At 50.5% G+C, this 16,732-nt stretch overlaps 1 long non-coding RNA gene across 1 annotated transcript; it reads right to left on the bottom strand.

Annotated features, from left to right (window-relative positions):
- Positions 1–5,976: 5,976 nt before the first annotated feature.
- Positions 5,977–16,649, bottom strand: LOC109283633 (uncharacterized). The gene is made up of 2 exons (XR_002090884.2): positions 16,441–16,649; positions 5,977–8,144 (listed from the first exon to the last, which is right to left on the bottom strand). It is a non-coding gene; the product is annotated as an uncharacterized LOC109283633 (long non-coding RNA).
- Between the last annotated feature and the right edge of the window lie 83 nt (positions 16,650–16,732).

Raw genomic sequence — 16,732 nt, 5'->3', positions numbered from 1 at the left:
GGAGTGCACCGCTTGGATCTCATTGAGGCATGAAATTGGTTTGACTTTGCATCAGAGGATGGGAGTTAATTGAGCAGAATCTAATGCGGAGTTAGGGGAGAGGAAGAGCCTGGGGTAGACTTTGCTGGGATTGTACCACTCAATGCTGAGCAGTCCGGGAGGCTTCCCAGACAAATGCACGCATCATTTGGGGAACTCCAACTCTCCAGAGAGCAGCATCCCCCAAAAGGACAGAACAGTGGCCCTAGCAAATTTTGCATTGGCCATTTCATCCCTTGGGACTCCCAGACTGAGCTGTATTCCCTATGGACAAAGGTGCACGTGCCCCTCCTGGGCTCTTACGCTGAGTGCCACCAACAGTTTGTCGACACTGATTCTCTACATTTTTCTGCTTCAACTTAACTTGCTTCCAAAACAATCTGCCCCAGGATACTGCTACTACACAGCCACAAGGCCGTGCTTTGCTTAGTGGAGAATGCAGCCTGAAGACTCACGCTTGGACGTGGCATGAGCAGTGTACCGGTGACATTTTGGTAGCAACCTGTTACCTTCCAGTCTCAATGTCACTAAAGGGAGTGATTTTGATGACCCCAGGCCTATTTCCCAGGAATAGCAGAACTTCTCTGCTTATCGTCGGTGCCCTGATATTAGTCCCCCAGGGTGCACTGGGAATACTGGGGTAGACTGAATGATGCTGGTTACTGACTGGGACAGAGCTGTCAAGTCACAGATTACTACAGAGCTCAGCCATTTCTTTGACCAAGCCCTTCTGATCAGGGTGGGAGACACCTTGGCATGACAGGGAGGAGAAGCTGGCTTATCACACACTGGCGAGAATGAAAGCATGGGTGACACCACCATAGGTGTACTGTATTTCATGGTTGTGGTTATATCTGGGGCCGCAGACAAAGATCAGGACTTCTCCGTGTTAGGTGCTGTGCAAACGTGTTGAGTGTTAACTCTGGTTCTGCTCCCTACCTCCTGATATCCAAGCTGTCCCACTGAATTGGACTCGCATGGGATATTTAGACTTCATATGGGCTCAATAATTCTATGTTTGAGGCATCTACATTGCTTTCCAGTTCCCTGCAAGTCCTTGTGCTCTGTAATATCATGGTCCTTCCTCCACTATTGTAATGGATGAACCATTGTCCTAGGAAAACACACACTCCTTTCATCCATAACTCCTACTTACATACCAGGGGGCTCCCAGCCCTTGCCCTGATTCTTTATGATCTGGTGCCAGGATGAGTCACGTTTCCTGGGTAGTCACTTTTCCGAGGTCTCTCCTCAGGATGCAGGTTGGTGCTGTGGCCCAGGTCCCCTTCTGCCAGATGAAGCAATGCTTTTTTTAAAAAAAATCTCTGCTCAAGAAACCACTCCCTGAATACTGAATACTTCTGTTCACAAGGAATTTGCTTCCTATTCGAGACGGCAATGGGACGTTTCTTGCTGCCACCTGCGTTAATGCTTCCCCTAGTCCGTGTCTGATGCATTCATGCTCATCTTGAAAGTCTTGTTAAAATCTAGACCAGTCAAAACAGGCCCTTTTGACAAGGCTTCTTTAATCTGATTGAAGCTTTTCTGGCAGGCCTCCGTCCATACTGCCTTGTCCGGGTCGTACTTTTTTTGCATCATTCAGGGACAGGAGCAGCAACCTCTCTGAAGCCTTTCACAAACCTCCTGCAACTAGTGAAGGGTTACAAGTATTACCTGGTACTCTTCTATCACAATGCATCCCTTAAAACAATTCTCTGTGCTAACTGCTAACACTTCCTTGCTCTTCTGCACTTTCCACCCCAGTCCCAGCAACCAAACAACTATCTGCATCACTATGTGCCAAAAGCCTGCTGCTCTCCAAAATAGACTCTGCTGCTTATGGGGAGACTTCTGCATTGCTTGAGCCCTGTGATGGGGCTGTACGGTGATGGGGGCTTCAAACCGAGAGCAATGCAAGCCCTACCCCCTATGGAAGGATTCACCACACTCCCAAATGGGTGAGGGAACAGTCAGGGGGTATATTGGCACTGCCCCTGCCCACCTTTACCAATGGCCCTGAAGCTTTCAGCAGGGATTCAAGGGTCAATGGGAGCATTTTCATCGATGCCAAGGGGCTTTGGGTCAGGGCCAGAGAGTGCACCACCTCTCACAGGAGTCTCTGAGGATAAATTACCACTGACAATGCCGCCGTAGCCGCCAGCACAGATCCTCGTGCTTCTAAAGCACATCTCCTCCCACTTGAGCCAAGGGAGTAACATGTTAGCATGAGACAGCCCAGGAGTTTGGACAAATGTACAAAGCACAGCGAATCAACATTGAGAGGACTTACCATGGAGCGGGTTTTGTGCTATAACTGTCCATCTGCCCACTCTTACCCCGAGGGAAGTGGAAGTTAAACTGAGGCAGCTTATTCTAGAAACAGGGCTATGCTGCCTCCATCCCTGTGCTATTTAATGTGGGGTTAGAGTGGACAGATGTTTCACACGAAGTCCCTACCCCTGATTAACTCACTGCATTTTGGTGGTTTGTCCATATCCATCGTCGAGAGGAAAGGGCACGCATATTCATGCATGAGTGTGCACATGCACATGCATGCATGCACGCGTGCACACATACACACACACCAGCCAGAAGCCTACAACATGTTATAAGACAAAATGCCAGCTTTCTGCCACGAGAGATTTCCTGCAATGACTTTTAATGTGTAAGCAATGCTTCCATGTATAATTCCTGGAAATAATAATAATAATAATAATAATAAAAAGTATAAGCCTTTATCTCAGCAGCTGCCTTGCTTCACAACAACTTTTGACGACTGCATCCTTCATTTCCTTTTCAAGATTAGCAACAGGAATGAACAGCTCTGTGGGAAAGCGAGGGCTGGGTCCTCAGTGACTTTCTCCAGGGCACAGGTTGGTGGATCTAATTTACACTGTCCACTTTCCAGGACAAAGACCTCTTCCTTACAGCTGCTTAGGAAGTGTCTGGCAGCCTGCAGGGCTGTACAATAATCCATTGCACTAATGGCTCCTCTTTGGGCTTTACTGTCCCAAAGGATAACATCGGACTGGCAGCCATTTCCTTGCTCATCTCAGACTCATGATCCGTGTTGGCTGCAGAGTTAAAAGTCTCACTTCTAATATCTCAGTGTGCTGCTGAAGAATCCCCTTCCTCCTGCCCAACTGGGTCTTTATAACCTTCCCATTGATTTTTCTTCCTTTCCACCAGCTCTCAAGCTAATGAAGATCCCACAGCTCTCATTAAGCCTCTGAATAGTGCTGCCGTGTGCTCTGACACGGTATCAGGCTAATGCTTCCCAAACCAATTTAGGTGGCACAAATCCACATGTGCCGGCTAAGCTTGTGATCAGCTCAAAGCTTATTGTGTCCTCCTGCACTTCCCAGTGAATTCACGGTTGACACCTAGATATTTTTTGCTCCCTTCACTCCCGGGAGGTGAGAAATCATGGTGATCCATGTCTCACTGATGGGGGTGCTAATAAAGGCATAATGATTATATTGGTATTGAAGGATACAGGTATAAGCGGTGACAATGTGGCTGTTATGTCTTCACATTCCTATAGAGGTTCAAGCGGAATAAATATGTTGTACCTTTAACTCTGCTTTATTCAGAATTAAAGTTACAGCAGTTGTGCTCACTTAAATCACTACAGGAGCCTGCAGACATAGCGGCTGCACTCTCAAAGCTCAGAGGTGGTTGGCCTGTTGTACATCGGGCAGAAGATAGGGCAAGGTGGCACCTTAGGGTCTAACTCAGTGATTCGCAACCAGGGTGCCTCAAGATCCTTTCAGGGTGCCATGTCTTTTTAGCACTGTTAGGTGTGCAAACATGATTTCCAAGATAAACCCAGAGATGAAAAATAGGAATTGTTAGTGATAAAACCCTTCTGCCCTGTTGAGCTGTTTCTGGGTTCGTTGCAACAGAAGAATTGCTCTGTCCTTTCTTCTGTAGTCCAAAATCAAGTGAAAACTAAGAGCTGACATTTTCCAACAGGGTGCCTTGAGCATAAAAAGGTTGTGGACCACTGGTCTAACTGGTTCAGAAAGTTGCATGCTTTGGCAGGCAACAACCCACTTCATCAACTGCTTGTGGCTCCTGACAACCTCCACTCTCCCTTTAAAAGGGTTAGAAGTGGCATCTGTCCCCAACCGTTGCCACAAGGCTGCATCAGCTCCCTCCCATGCAAACAAGCCCGTGGCTTCCCTTGCTCCCTCCCCGCCGGTGCCAGGGCTGGGGGATGCTGTGGCTCTCACAGCCCCAGCCCTCTCCATCTTGCTGATGGGGGTGCTAATAAAGGCGTAACGATTATATTGGTATTGAAGGATACGGGCTGATGTGGAAAGGCAAAGAAAGATCCTGGTGTTGACACTTGTGGGGCTTTTTTCTTTACTATTTTGCATTTTTTTTCTTGGTGCTCTTTCTGCAGTCTCTCCACGCCATCTGCCCACCCTTGCCCCCTCTCTCTTCTCTGCTTTCATTCTTTTAATAGGGACAGGCTCATGGCCAAATTAAGGCCATTTGTAGTCATGGCACTCCCAAACCTGCATTTATGGCATGCGGGTGCCAGCCAGCCACCCTCCCACCCTCGCCTGTGACCTCAGGATAGAGAATGGGGCAGTTCTTATGTCTTGGAGCAATTGTCTCAGGCTCCCTGCAGACTCTGGCAAGTATTAGTTACACTTATTTCATCACATGACTCCAGGAGGTGTAGGCCTAGGCACAGGGCTGTAGAGCCTAGCCTTGAAGTAGGTGGCGTGTCCTCACCTGGAGCTGAGGGTGCTACTCTTTGCCTGCGGATGAGCTTCACTGTGGAGCAAACCTCTTCCATGTTAACTCAGCTGAGGAGTGAGGAAGACGTTTGGCCCCCTTGACCAGTCTCTCCTGAAGGTTTCAGTTGTGATGGATTAGAGACACAAATCTTGCTGCCCTTGACAGAGGCCACCGGGAAGGGCTTTGGCTGTGGCTGCAGGAGGCTGGCTGGGAGCCGGTGAAGGGCTCCATGGTCTCCTCTCAGCCCTCTGAGCCCGCCAGTTCCCCCTGCCTAAAGCAACCAGCTGCCCTAAATGTTTCAGGGTAGCCCTCTGTTTTCCTCTAGTATCCCCAAAGAGTCCTTTTCTCTTGGATCTGACCAGCTTGTCCCAGGTTAACATCCTGCTGTCAGGATGCAGGACAAAGCCGCCTGGCACTGCACGGATGTAGCTGCACACTCCTGCATTGGGAGGCCACCATGAGAGATGTGGCTTTGAATCCCCCAGGCAGAGAAGAGAACTGAACCTCCGTCTACCCCGTCCTGGATGAGGCTCCAACCCCTGAGCTACTAGATACAAGGGAGAGATGCCACCATCATCATCCAGAGGGAAAGCAGGGACCCCTGGTCCCTTTTATTGAAAGAAATGGCTGTGGCACCTTCCTTCATGGCTGTCTTTCACCAGAGGGAATATGGCAGAGGAGGCACCTGTAGATCACCTTAGGGGGATTTGATGGGAAATTAGTTGGGAGGTGTTAAGGCAAAGTGGCACTGCTCGGTCCTCTGGGTTTCCTCCATGAGCTTGGAGGCTCAAGAGGGCTGGGAACACGAGCAGGGAGGGTGTGGGATCATGCCCCTTCAGAGCCATGGGGGCTCCCAGCATGTGCTCATGGCATGGTCCCACCTCATGGACAACAGCCCTCAGGTGCGCCATGAGGGGCACTGAGGACAGAAGCACACCTCAAGGTTGGAGGTAACACTAAAGGGGTGATAGAGAGAGGCTGACTGGCCTATCCCCATCGGGGCCCATTTCGGTTTGCCAACTCTGAATCTATTCTGGGAGGTTTCCCGAACGCCAACACGCCTGCGACACACAACCCAAATGTGCCCGCATGCTTGCATACATCAGTTATGGATTACAGTGCATAGACTTTACGTCAGGAAGGCAAATGAACATTACTATTTTAAAAACCCACTTGACTACTGTATAAATCGAACTCAACATTTAATATTTATTTTAATGAGTGCCCTGTTCTTTATCTCCTGTATGACTCTGAGCAGTGTCCTGGAGATTTATATGAAATTCCTGGAGACTCCAGGGCCATCCTGGAGGGCTGGCAACCCTAGACCCATTCTGCAGCCCAAGCGGGCTGTAGCTGCCAGCACTGGGCTGGTGGGAAGCTGTGTCCCTGCACCCCTATTTTGGGAGAGTCACCCATACTGTTCAATTGGAGCGATGGTCTACTTCTCTGCGCTGAGTTGAAATGTTGTCAGGCAAAGATCCAGCGTGTTTCTGGGCATCAGTGGCTAAATAACCAGCACGATGAGGGCTCAGAGGGTGTGGGGTCCACACGCTGGTTGGTCCTATCAATAAATGTCATCCAGCCTTGCCAACTTCAAGAGGATGGCTGGGGAGTGCTCTGGGTAACACCTAGCCTGCGGTCTGGTGGCTGGAGCAGGTCCAAATCCCTCTGACCGAGGGGGTCTAGACCTGGCCTTTGCTGCTCCCTGGACAAGGATCCCAACTATTGGATTAAAAGGTGGAAGGGTTGTCCTCTCCCCCTCCATTTCTTTCATCAACGAAAGATCCAGGACTTACCTACCCTTATGGATGCGACTGGGCAATTGTATCTCCCCCAGGGCAGTTATGTGGTTCACAAGACGGCCCATTGAACATGCTCAATAAAGAAGCATGGGGCAAGTGTAGCTACATTGAACCCCAAACTGTGCTTATGGGCCGAAAACTGCAGTTACACCTCTTCACACATGCAAGGGAGGGGTGTGACGGTGAAATAGGATCCCATCCATAGTGCGTTTCTGTCTGCTATCTGCCTCGATATCGTAGCTGGGGAAATAGATAAGGACAGTGTTTGTGGTAGGGGGAAGGCATAATGTTTTAGGTGCACATCACCCATTGCAAACAATAACAAAGGAAAGGCTCTGCCCTGAGGATCTCACACCCCAAAGGGGCACAGCACAGGCAGAAGCAAATAGAACAAAGAGGGGCAAGGGGCAGGGGAAGGTGACAAGAGTCACCTTCAAGAAGCTGGCGTGTCTACTCAGTTGTTTCTCTCAGAGGTTTCCCATTGCTACATCATCTAAGCACCTACTGCCCTAGACTGTGCTTATCCTCATGGCTACCAAATACATCCCTGCAACATGGAAGATGATTTCCTAGCTGCTCTAATAGAAGGCATCATCTCTGAACCAAGAGTTGTCGAGTTTTGCATTTCTTTTTGTCTCACACCAACACGGCTGCCAATATCCTCACAGTAATGCCGAGGAGGCTGAGGCATTGCATGTCTGTCCACATTGCAGGTCAGGAATGCCCCTTCCCTTTGCACCAAAACCTGTCAAGGCTGTAGGCAAGCTGCTCTAAGTGTGTTTGCCGTGGCTGCTCTCAAGCATGCTGGAGACTGAGGTCCCGAGAGCAGCTGCAGGAGACAACCCTGGAAGAGCTTCTGGGTCTGGGGTATGCAAGTGGGAGCGGGTGAGTATGTGGTATACACAGACCCAAGTTTACTTGCCAAGGATCACCAAGGGTCTGAGTTCCCAGATTAGTTCCCGTGCTGCCCCAGATTAGACATGTGCCAATGCAGAGAGCCATCCTCCCTGCTGCTGTCTGGCTTGCGGTACCCCACGGGAGCTCATTTAAAACAAAGCAGGCTGCAGGCCTCCCTTGGGATTTTGGATGGAGTAAGCCTAACAGAGGCTGCCAAGAGATGGCACTGAATCAACCCAGCCTAGTCCACTCCTGCTCCCCATGAAGGGCAGTGCCACCTGCTCTTGGGACATGCCACCTGCAGAGTCCAGGGCAGACAGGAGGCAGCAGGACCCTTCAGGCCACTTCTACTTCCTTTAAACCTCATATTTTAGGACCTGATCCAAAACAAGAGCAAAATCTTTCCATGACTATAAGGGGCTTTGGACTGGACCTTTATTTAGAAGGTGGTAAAAATAGCAGTGGAAGAGGTGGGCCATTGCTGGGTAAAAGGTGTGAGGTAATTTGGCCTAAAGATAGACATGGCACGAACACACATGGTCTGGTCCCAATGGCTGAAGTAAATACTGGAAGAGCTGAAGAAAAATGAGCAGAGGAAATGGCTCCGCATATCCAGGAGGCAGATCAGGATGCGTCTGCATGAGGAAAGGAAGCCTGTAAAGAGATCAGGGCATTAATCATAAGTGCATTTTGAAGGGGAAGGAGGTCGATAGCCTTTCCTCCTCGGGAGACTGCAGCAACATTGGAGGGCTCCTGGAGAAGGGGTGTTTGGAGGCACGGTCCCCGGTGCACCAGGAATTTCAGAGGGTTTGAAATTGCAAGCCGGATTTGGGGAAATTTATTGCACCCAGGGCATCTGGGGCTAAAATGAACAGGCCTTTTTCTTGGAAACTTGGTTTCAACAGAAGACTGTAAGTGCTGCGCTCTGTGCCCAGCATATTCCTCCCCCAGCTAGAAAGGCCTGACTTGACAGCCGTGGATATTTAGGGTCTGGTACAATGACAAGACTGAACAAGGGCAACCGTTTGCGCTTGGCAAACAGGTTCCTCCCAATGCTTCCTCTGCCAAAATAATGCAATTTGGGATAATTCACGTTCTGTCATGGTGGGAACGTGCACTCCTTCCAGTGACTAGTCGCCTGAAAAAAACCTGGACAGGCGTTCTGGCCAAGATGACGCATTTCATTTGGACATTTCAGCATTAGGTACATGTTCAATTTGGATTTGAAGCAGCTTTTCATTTTGGGGGTTTTTAAAGAAATACATTTGGAAAGTTGCCAAAAAACCCAACTTGAAATAAAAGATTTCATTCAACTGGAAACCATTTCAAGCCGGGAAATCAGTTCCTCCCCCAGCCCGAACTACAAGGCAGTATCAACGCAGTCATGACTGCTGCATCAGACTGCTCAGGAGGAGAATATACTACTAGAAGAGGGAAGGGAGGGCCTAAATGCAAAGTAAATGAATCATTAGCAGTTGAAGCCAAATCTGTCATTTTAGATTGAGGTAAATGGATATGAAGTCCAACTAACAAAGCCAATTTGGTGAGGTTTTGATGACTTAGAGGAAGGTGCTGCTTTTATTCTCTCTCTCAAAATACCCTGACACACCTAGGAGCGCTATGGATGGGATTTCCAAATCTAGAAGCCTTGGACTGGGCATGTCCGTATTCCCCAGTGACTATAGCACTGGATTGTACAGGAGGCCTATTCCTAAACCAGCTATTGGGCTGTGTGAATTTGGATGGGTCACGTTGCCTCTCTTTCCCTTCCACCCTTTGGCTGTCATGTGGATTAAGACTGCAAGCTTTGTGGGACACTGTACACATGCACATTGACAGCACAGCCTTGGCCAGGGTCTCTAGGCACTGGAACAAGCTTGCGCACTTAGGTCTCTACTTAGATACCTACAGGCGAGTGGTCTGGTTTTCTAAGGGTTGCACTTGTGCCCTCTTCCTCACCAGCGGAGGTTGCACCCCCGAATCCCAACTAATTATTAAGATCCTAACAAGGGAGTTTGGTGCCTTATTTATAGCACCCATGTCTGAGCACCCCCGGGTACATATACAGCACCCCTGGGTGTGTAATAATAACTCAGGTCACTCCAACTGGTAGCACATGCAAGACCAGAAGCTTTCAAAACTAAGACAAGTTTGTAACAAAACAGTAGAGGTGACTTATTCCCAGCTTTGCCTGCCTCCCTTCAGGGAGGAGCTGAATTTCCTTGGCCTGACCCTGTTTCACCAGGTCTGTCGACCTGCTGGGAAGCCCAGGTGAACACGACACAGCCCAACACATTGCAGCAAAAGGTGTGGTTGTTGGCCATGAGGACAGGGAGGTTAAGACAACGTGTGTCGCATTTTCAAGCCCTGAGGCGAGGAACGGACTTAGATCACAAAGAAAAAATAACCTATAATCACAGGGAACTTAATTACAGAAAACATACTGTTGAGTCACCAGATAACAGCACAGCCTGGGAGGCCAAATTCATCCATTGCAATCAGTGCACTTGGATCAGGGGGGAATTCAATTTGCTGGGGTGCAGTTGGTTTAAAATAAAACCCCTAGTCTGTCTGTCTTTAACTTTCTTTCGACACCCTTGCCAGGAAGCAGGCTCTGCTCTGTGCCTCAGTTTCCCCAGCAAGGGCTAATGATTCAGACCTTTCAATAACAAGCACTTATCTAGAATGGTTTAGACAGGGATGAACTTGCCTTGAGCAGAGGGTGGACCGGATCAGGGGTGCTCAACCCTGGCCTGCAAACCAGATCCTACCCTCACAGCCATGTCTTCTGCCTGGCGGGTTCCTCACGGGTCCAGATATTTGGTAGCAAGGGAGTGGTGGGCAGAATTAGTGTGCTGCATTAGGTCGGTGCATGGGGCGGTAGGCCAGGGGCCACACATCAGATCATGCCTACGTGCCAACCCTGTATTGGATCAGACCCATAGACCACCCAGATAGATTCAGCCTACGTGTCAACACTGTATTGGATCAGACCCAGAGACCACCCGGATAGATCCAGCCTACGTGCCAACACTGTATTGGATCAGACCCAGAGACCAACCGGATACACAAGATCCAGCCCACAGACCAGCCCTGCACCACGCATCCAGCCCACAGGACCAAAAAGGTTGGGCATGGCTGAACTAGATGACCACCTGAGGTTCCCACCAGCTCTATTTTGCTATGATTCATTGTAACATGCTTTGCGATTTACTGGTGAAAAGCCCCATCTGAGAGGGAAGAATTAATATTAATATGCTATAGCAGCTGGGTACGCCATTTGAGACCGGGGGCCTATTTCACCAAGAACTCATGCACCGCCTGAGAGACCAAGAGCTTGCAGGCTAAACACAGGGCAGGAGGAAGGGACTTGTATCCCCATTTCACAGGGGACTGAGGCACCGAGAGATTCAAGTCCACATTCTCAAAGAAATGAAGTTGTCTAAATCTCATTGAAATAAAGAGGATTGGGAACTAAATGATCAGTCCAGGATTACACAGGGGGCTTAGTACAGGGCTAGGAACTGAACTCAGAGCTCATCAATTCTAGCCCCCTGCCTGACCCACAAGCACATCTTTTCTGGGTTCAAACTCAACTGCCCTGACACATATTCCCAGGTTTGCATAGCGGCAGGGCCCCTTCTTGTTCTCCATCCCTCGCAGAGCCACTGCAGCTCGAGTCCAAGGATTTTTAGCTGATTTAAAGAATAAAAAGCAAGCAAGCAATAATCCCAAAATGAGAAGGGGTTTGGACAGGGTCCAAGACTGGTTTCTGCCCATCTGTAATTACAAATAAAATCTCGAAGAGGAAATATCTTTTGATTATCCGAAGTGCTGCTTGGACTGCCAAATGACCCGTATAAAATACAATAAAATAAAAGGGAAGAACCCTGGGGATAAATGACTAAACCGCTGTTTGATTCAATTCCAAACGTCCCTGCAATTGCTTTGATTAACACATTCAGCTTAAGTAATCAACTTACACCTTGCATTTCCTCTTCAGAGAGGCAGAAAAACGTGGGAAATTCCCAAGACTTGGTCTTTTTTGAAGGCTACAAAGGTAAGATGTTAAGTCTGGCTTTATAGTGTCAGGAAATGCTCCTCCATGGAGCATTGGAAAATGTGCGCTATCTGCTTTGGGGAAGATCTTCCAAAATGTAGGAATTTACAGGCTTCCAGTCCCTCTGACTCCCCGGGCATGGACAGATGTAACCATTCCCCAGGGTAATTGGCATTGGTTTTGGACACAGGTGCAAATGTCACTAACCGTAGGAATGTGCAGCAACTCGCACAATAAGCAGTTATAACGGTACCTCCTTCAACTGGCTACCCTGGGATGCATGTGGACAGACAAATCCTAAACCAGTGTAACTTTGCATTGTGCCCCATTTTCTTCAAGGGTAATTGAATTGAACGAAGTTACCTCAGTTGAATGATTGCTTAGTCTGTGCACTGCTGCTTTGACACCAGTGTAATACCAAGTACACCAGTAAAATTGTCCTGTCTGTCCATGCTTTCACTAGAACCTGCTCTCCCAAATGCCAAGTAATGAATAAAGCTGGGGCAATAGGGGTTTTTTTTCCATCTCTAACTCCCAGGATGGAGCCAGTGCTACCCATGGGCTGGAGCTGACTCTGAATCTTTTCAGACTCCTTCCCCACTTGCTGTGTACTGTTGGTTGCTACTAAGATTTCCTATTAGATTTCCTTCAGCTGGGTTTTAATCTATGAGCCGTCCAGGCCAATTGGAGTTAATTCTGCAAGAGATGCTGTCAAATGCTTTACTGGACTTCAAATGCAATTACCCCTCCATTACTGTGGTTATTCCTCTTTACATCAAGGGACAGACTTTTTCCCAAGCTGCCGCAAGACCACAGAAGGTGCAACACAGTGAGGGAAGAGGCGAAAAAGGTGCTTTTGTTTGTCCCACCCAGACTGTGGGCTATGCAGGAGCCAAAGAGATCCCTGCAGAACTGAGAGCAGCCCCAGGGGGGCTTGAATTCATGCCAGCCTCCCTGCTGCTACCCATGGGCTGTGCTGCTTTCTACAATTCCCGTAATCCTGAGCACAGGTCTGGCTCCTCCATCACAATACACCGTAAGCACTGGGGTGGACGTGGAGGGACCCACACAGTTGCTCACGTTAGCCCTGAACTCCCCCTGCTCTTGCAGAACCCAGTCCCAGTCCCTTGCAATATGTGTAGGGCCTGCTATGGGGCCCCAAACTTGGCTGGGAAGATGTGCTTTCCTGGGGCAGAAGTCAGTGGAAAGACTCCTGTAGATCCCAGTTGGGTGGATCAGGTCCACTGACACCCTTGCCGCTTATTGCTTGTGGTTCTGGTAGCAACTTTGCAGCTTGCTCCTCGGTTTGGCTAAGGCTTGAGCTAGCCGGACACAGCGACTGCTGCCTGGATCAGAGGGGCAGCCCTTCTCAGAGGGGCAGCCTCACGACGGCTTTTGTCCCTCTGTCCTCTGGACTCTCCATGGCTTCTCAGGAACAGCTGCCTGAGGTTTAGTGCATTTGCTTGGCTGGCTTCTTACACAGCCCTCTGAACGCCTGCGGCTCCCCCTACTCTCCCCGAGATCCCTGCTTCCCTCCTGCTTGCTAGACGCCAGAGGCAACATCCTCCCCTTGCTCTCCCTGCAGCGGTACCTCTGCCCAGGTTCAGTTCTGCCCTCGTCTTCCTGCTTCACTAATGGCTTTGCTGCCAGAGCTCACACCACAATCCCTGAGCCTCAGCAGCCCTGGCGGAGTCAGCAGATACTGGCTTGGCTGCCAGGCCGTCTCTCTCCAGCACCTTCAGATTCCCACATTGGCCCCTCCAGGTGCCAAACTGGCTGCTACAGCCATCACGGCACAGTGGGCCAGCTTCAGTCCCGGCATGCCTTGAATGCCTCTGCATCAAGGAGGAGGCAGGCAGCCCTTGACTGGAGCAGGTTGTGACCCAATTCCTGCCTCCTTCCAGGGGTTTCTCTTTGGGGGAAGCAGCTTTCAGCCCCATGCAATGCTCTCTTGGCTAAGAGGCGCTGAATGTGCACGTCTTCCTGTGGGTCTGATCCAAGCCCACCCACATCAGAAGCTGAGCAGGGATTGCAGGTGGCTTGTGCTGCATCCCCGTGCCCGTGTTCTGCTTCCCTTGCACGTCCTGATGCTGGGACCCAAAGAGATGCAGCCCCTCGCTGGTTCCCCCTCATCTGTCTTGTTCTCCCAAGAGTGTCAGGGGAGCTCCAAACTGAGTTTGGCTTCATGTGTGTCTAGCTGTAGAGAGGGACTGAAATATCCGAGCCATTTCCGCACCCAAGTACAGGCCGGTCCAGCTGGTCATTGCCTTGGGGTGGGTGTTACTGGCTACTGGGTGGAGAGAGGGTGCTTGTGCATGGCAGCAAGGCAAGAATGCTTATTATTTAACATTCCTGTGACTATTTACAGTATATATATCGCCCTGCCATGTAGCAGGATGCCTGGGTGTGCAGCACTGTCACCTTGGGGCACTGCAAGGTCATTGAGCCCTAGTGATATGGGGGATCCTCCAGAGAGTTGGGTGCTGCTCCAGTGATGGATGGTGAAGGAAGGGGCTACTTAATGCAATGCGTACGGGAGGCCTCTGGAGTGATCTACAGAGGATATGAGCTGCTAGGATGCCTTGCTATTGAGGCTGGGCTCTAGCTCATGCTGCTTCTGTTCATGACGTTAGCCCTGAAGTTCCCTGGTTCGAGTCCAGCTGGATTGACCGTGCATTGGGTGTCCCACTAGCACCAAGGAAACATGGGGGAAGCAGAGACCTGCAGGGCTAGCTACCAGGTGTGGATGGGTGTCAAGCTCACCCTGTTCCTGAGTTGGGGAGCCCTTCTGTTTTGGGAGCTCTGAATTAATACTGCATCCACTTGAGCAGTGGGGTAAGAATGAGGTTTGAGGAGTGAATCTTCCCTGGGTGTGGAGTGTGCTGGGAGAGGCATCGGCGCAGTAGAAATCAGTGCATCCACATTACAAATGGGAAATAATTGCTCCAAAAGCCCTCAAGTGCCTGCTCCTAGCCCCTTCCACTGCACACCATTCACACCTAAAGGGACATGCTGGATGGAGCCTGGTCTCCTGTATGTCAGTGAGGTACCTGTGGGATCCTGGCTTGATTCTCCTGTTTTCTTTGTTTTTTCTACAGGGAAATCCCCTGGATCTTAGCAAAGCAACTGCTGATTCATGCTGGTGTCAGGGCCAGGCATGGGAACTACAGGCCACCAGCCCCAGGAGCCATCTCCACTCCGCAGCTTTAGCTGTGCCCTGATCCACGGGCCATGTGCTGATGTGTAAACTTCCTGCACTGGGGGTGGGACCAGGTCCAAGCAGTTGTTTCCCTGGTTTCCTGCTGCTCGCGGGGGCAGCCAGAAACCAGAAGATGCAGGGAGCTTGATATCATCGCTGCCTATGAGTAACATGAGCACCGAGACAGTCTTATCCTTGCCGGTGCAGCCCACTGGCTGCACATCAGAGTACAGGAGACAGCCCACCCCATGGATGGAAGCTGGCTGGGCTTCAGTGTCCCTGACCTTTCTCCTGCATTGCTGTCTGTCTCGTCTGTCGAGGCTGGCTTGGAGGCCTGGGCTGGCCGGCCTGCAATACGAGAGCATTCTTGGTGCTTTGCTCAGTCTGGCTAATCCCAGCTCTATGCAGTCTTCAGTCATGGAGTCCAGCCAGCGTCCTTCAGTCCAGGGCTAACTCCAGACCATCCAGACCCCTGCATTTCTCTCAGGCTGCTTTGCACAAAGGTCGAACCTGTCACATCAACCGGTCCTTGTTTTTCCCATCTATCATTACTGGTATCTCCTGTGGCATGCTCCATAGATCCAGCGTGGAGCTCTTCTGGATGGCACTGGCACATGTCTCTTAGGAAGATACTTGGTCTGGATTTAGAGACTTCTAGTGACGGTGACTTTGTTGCATGCCTAAGTAGATAAATACAAAGGTTCGAGGCATGGATTCAGATCCCCCTCTACTGCTTTGGTTATGGGCTGATGCTCTGTGTATCCTTAAGCTCTCTCATCTGTGGCTCATCATAGCCATAGCTTTCCATGCCAGACAGGGCCTTGTGAATACCTAGGCTGACCCCTAATACATCCTTGAGACCTCACCCACATAACTATAATCATTGTCCCTGGCTGTGATTTCCATGGCCTTTGCTCAAGTATGCTGTTTAGATAAGGTGGCTAAGCTTGGGTATCTCTGCCCCGGCTTTGTCCAATCTAGTCACAACCAGCCCTTGCCAGGACTCAAGTAGATGTGCTCATCTTGGTAAAATAAGCAGTGGGTGCAGAGTCCAGGTCCAGTCCTACTAGAGATGAGCTGTGTCCGAGCCTCCAGGGAAAGGAAAGAGCTAAGCCAGTCATCAGGACTGACTTCCTGGCAGAGGCGTGTATGAAATAGTTTCCCAAGGGAACCGGGTAGAAACACCATCCCCCGGGATGGGTAAAACTAGACAGGAGGAGCCATCTGCAGGGATGTCTCTCCTCTCTGATTCAGGCTGGGATCGGATTGTGTGCTGAGGGCACCATGCCTTTGCTAATGGCTGAGCCTTTTGGAGACTTTAGTTATGGCTGATTTAATAGTGCATTGCCTAACGCTACTGGAGCAATGAATGAGCCTCTACTGAAGCGGTCCCTTCATTTCCCCTCTCCCTGTGCAACCCAGCTGTGTGGCTGATGCACTGGCCCTTTCCCCCCACCCCATCCAGCTGTTCTGCATGTGCACAGGTGCGCCCCCCCCATCTGTTTGGCAGATGCACCAGCCTATCTGCCCTCCCACCCAGCTGTGTAACAAATACACTGCCCACCTGACCCCATCCAGCTGTTTTATAGGTGCAGTGTGCCATCACCCCCCAAAAAGCTGTTCCGCAGATGCATTGGCACACTTCCCCACCCCCCACATCCAGCTGTGTAGCAGACGCACTGGTACCTCACCCCTCCAGCTGTTTGCCAGATGCCAGGGCACACCTCCTCTCGATCCAGCTGTGTAGCAAAGACACTGCCGCCACGCCCCCCATCCAGCTGTGTAGCAGATGCACCGCTCCCCCCATCCAGCTGCGGAGCAAATGCATTGCGCCACTGGCCACACCCATCCAGCTGTGCCGCGCGGGCACTTGTGCCTCCTCCTCTCCCAGTCCAGCTGTTTGGCAGATGCACTGCCCCCCCTCCCCGCTCCCATCCAGCTGTGTAGCAGAAGCCCCGCCCCCTGGCCCCCATCCAGCTGTGT

Source organism: Alligator mississippiensis, chromosome 1 (genome assembly GCF_030867095.1).
Source record: "Alligator mississippiensis isolate rAllMis1 chromosome 1, rAllMis1, whole genome shotgun sequence".
In the NCBI taxonomy this organism is placed as follows: Eukaryota; Metazoa; Chordata; order Crocodylia; family Alligatoridae; genus Alligator; species Alligator mississippiensis.
Note: the sequence above shows the minus strand (reverse complement) of the source record. Positions and strands in the feature narration are given on the sequence as shown.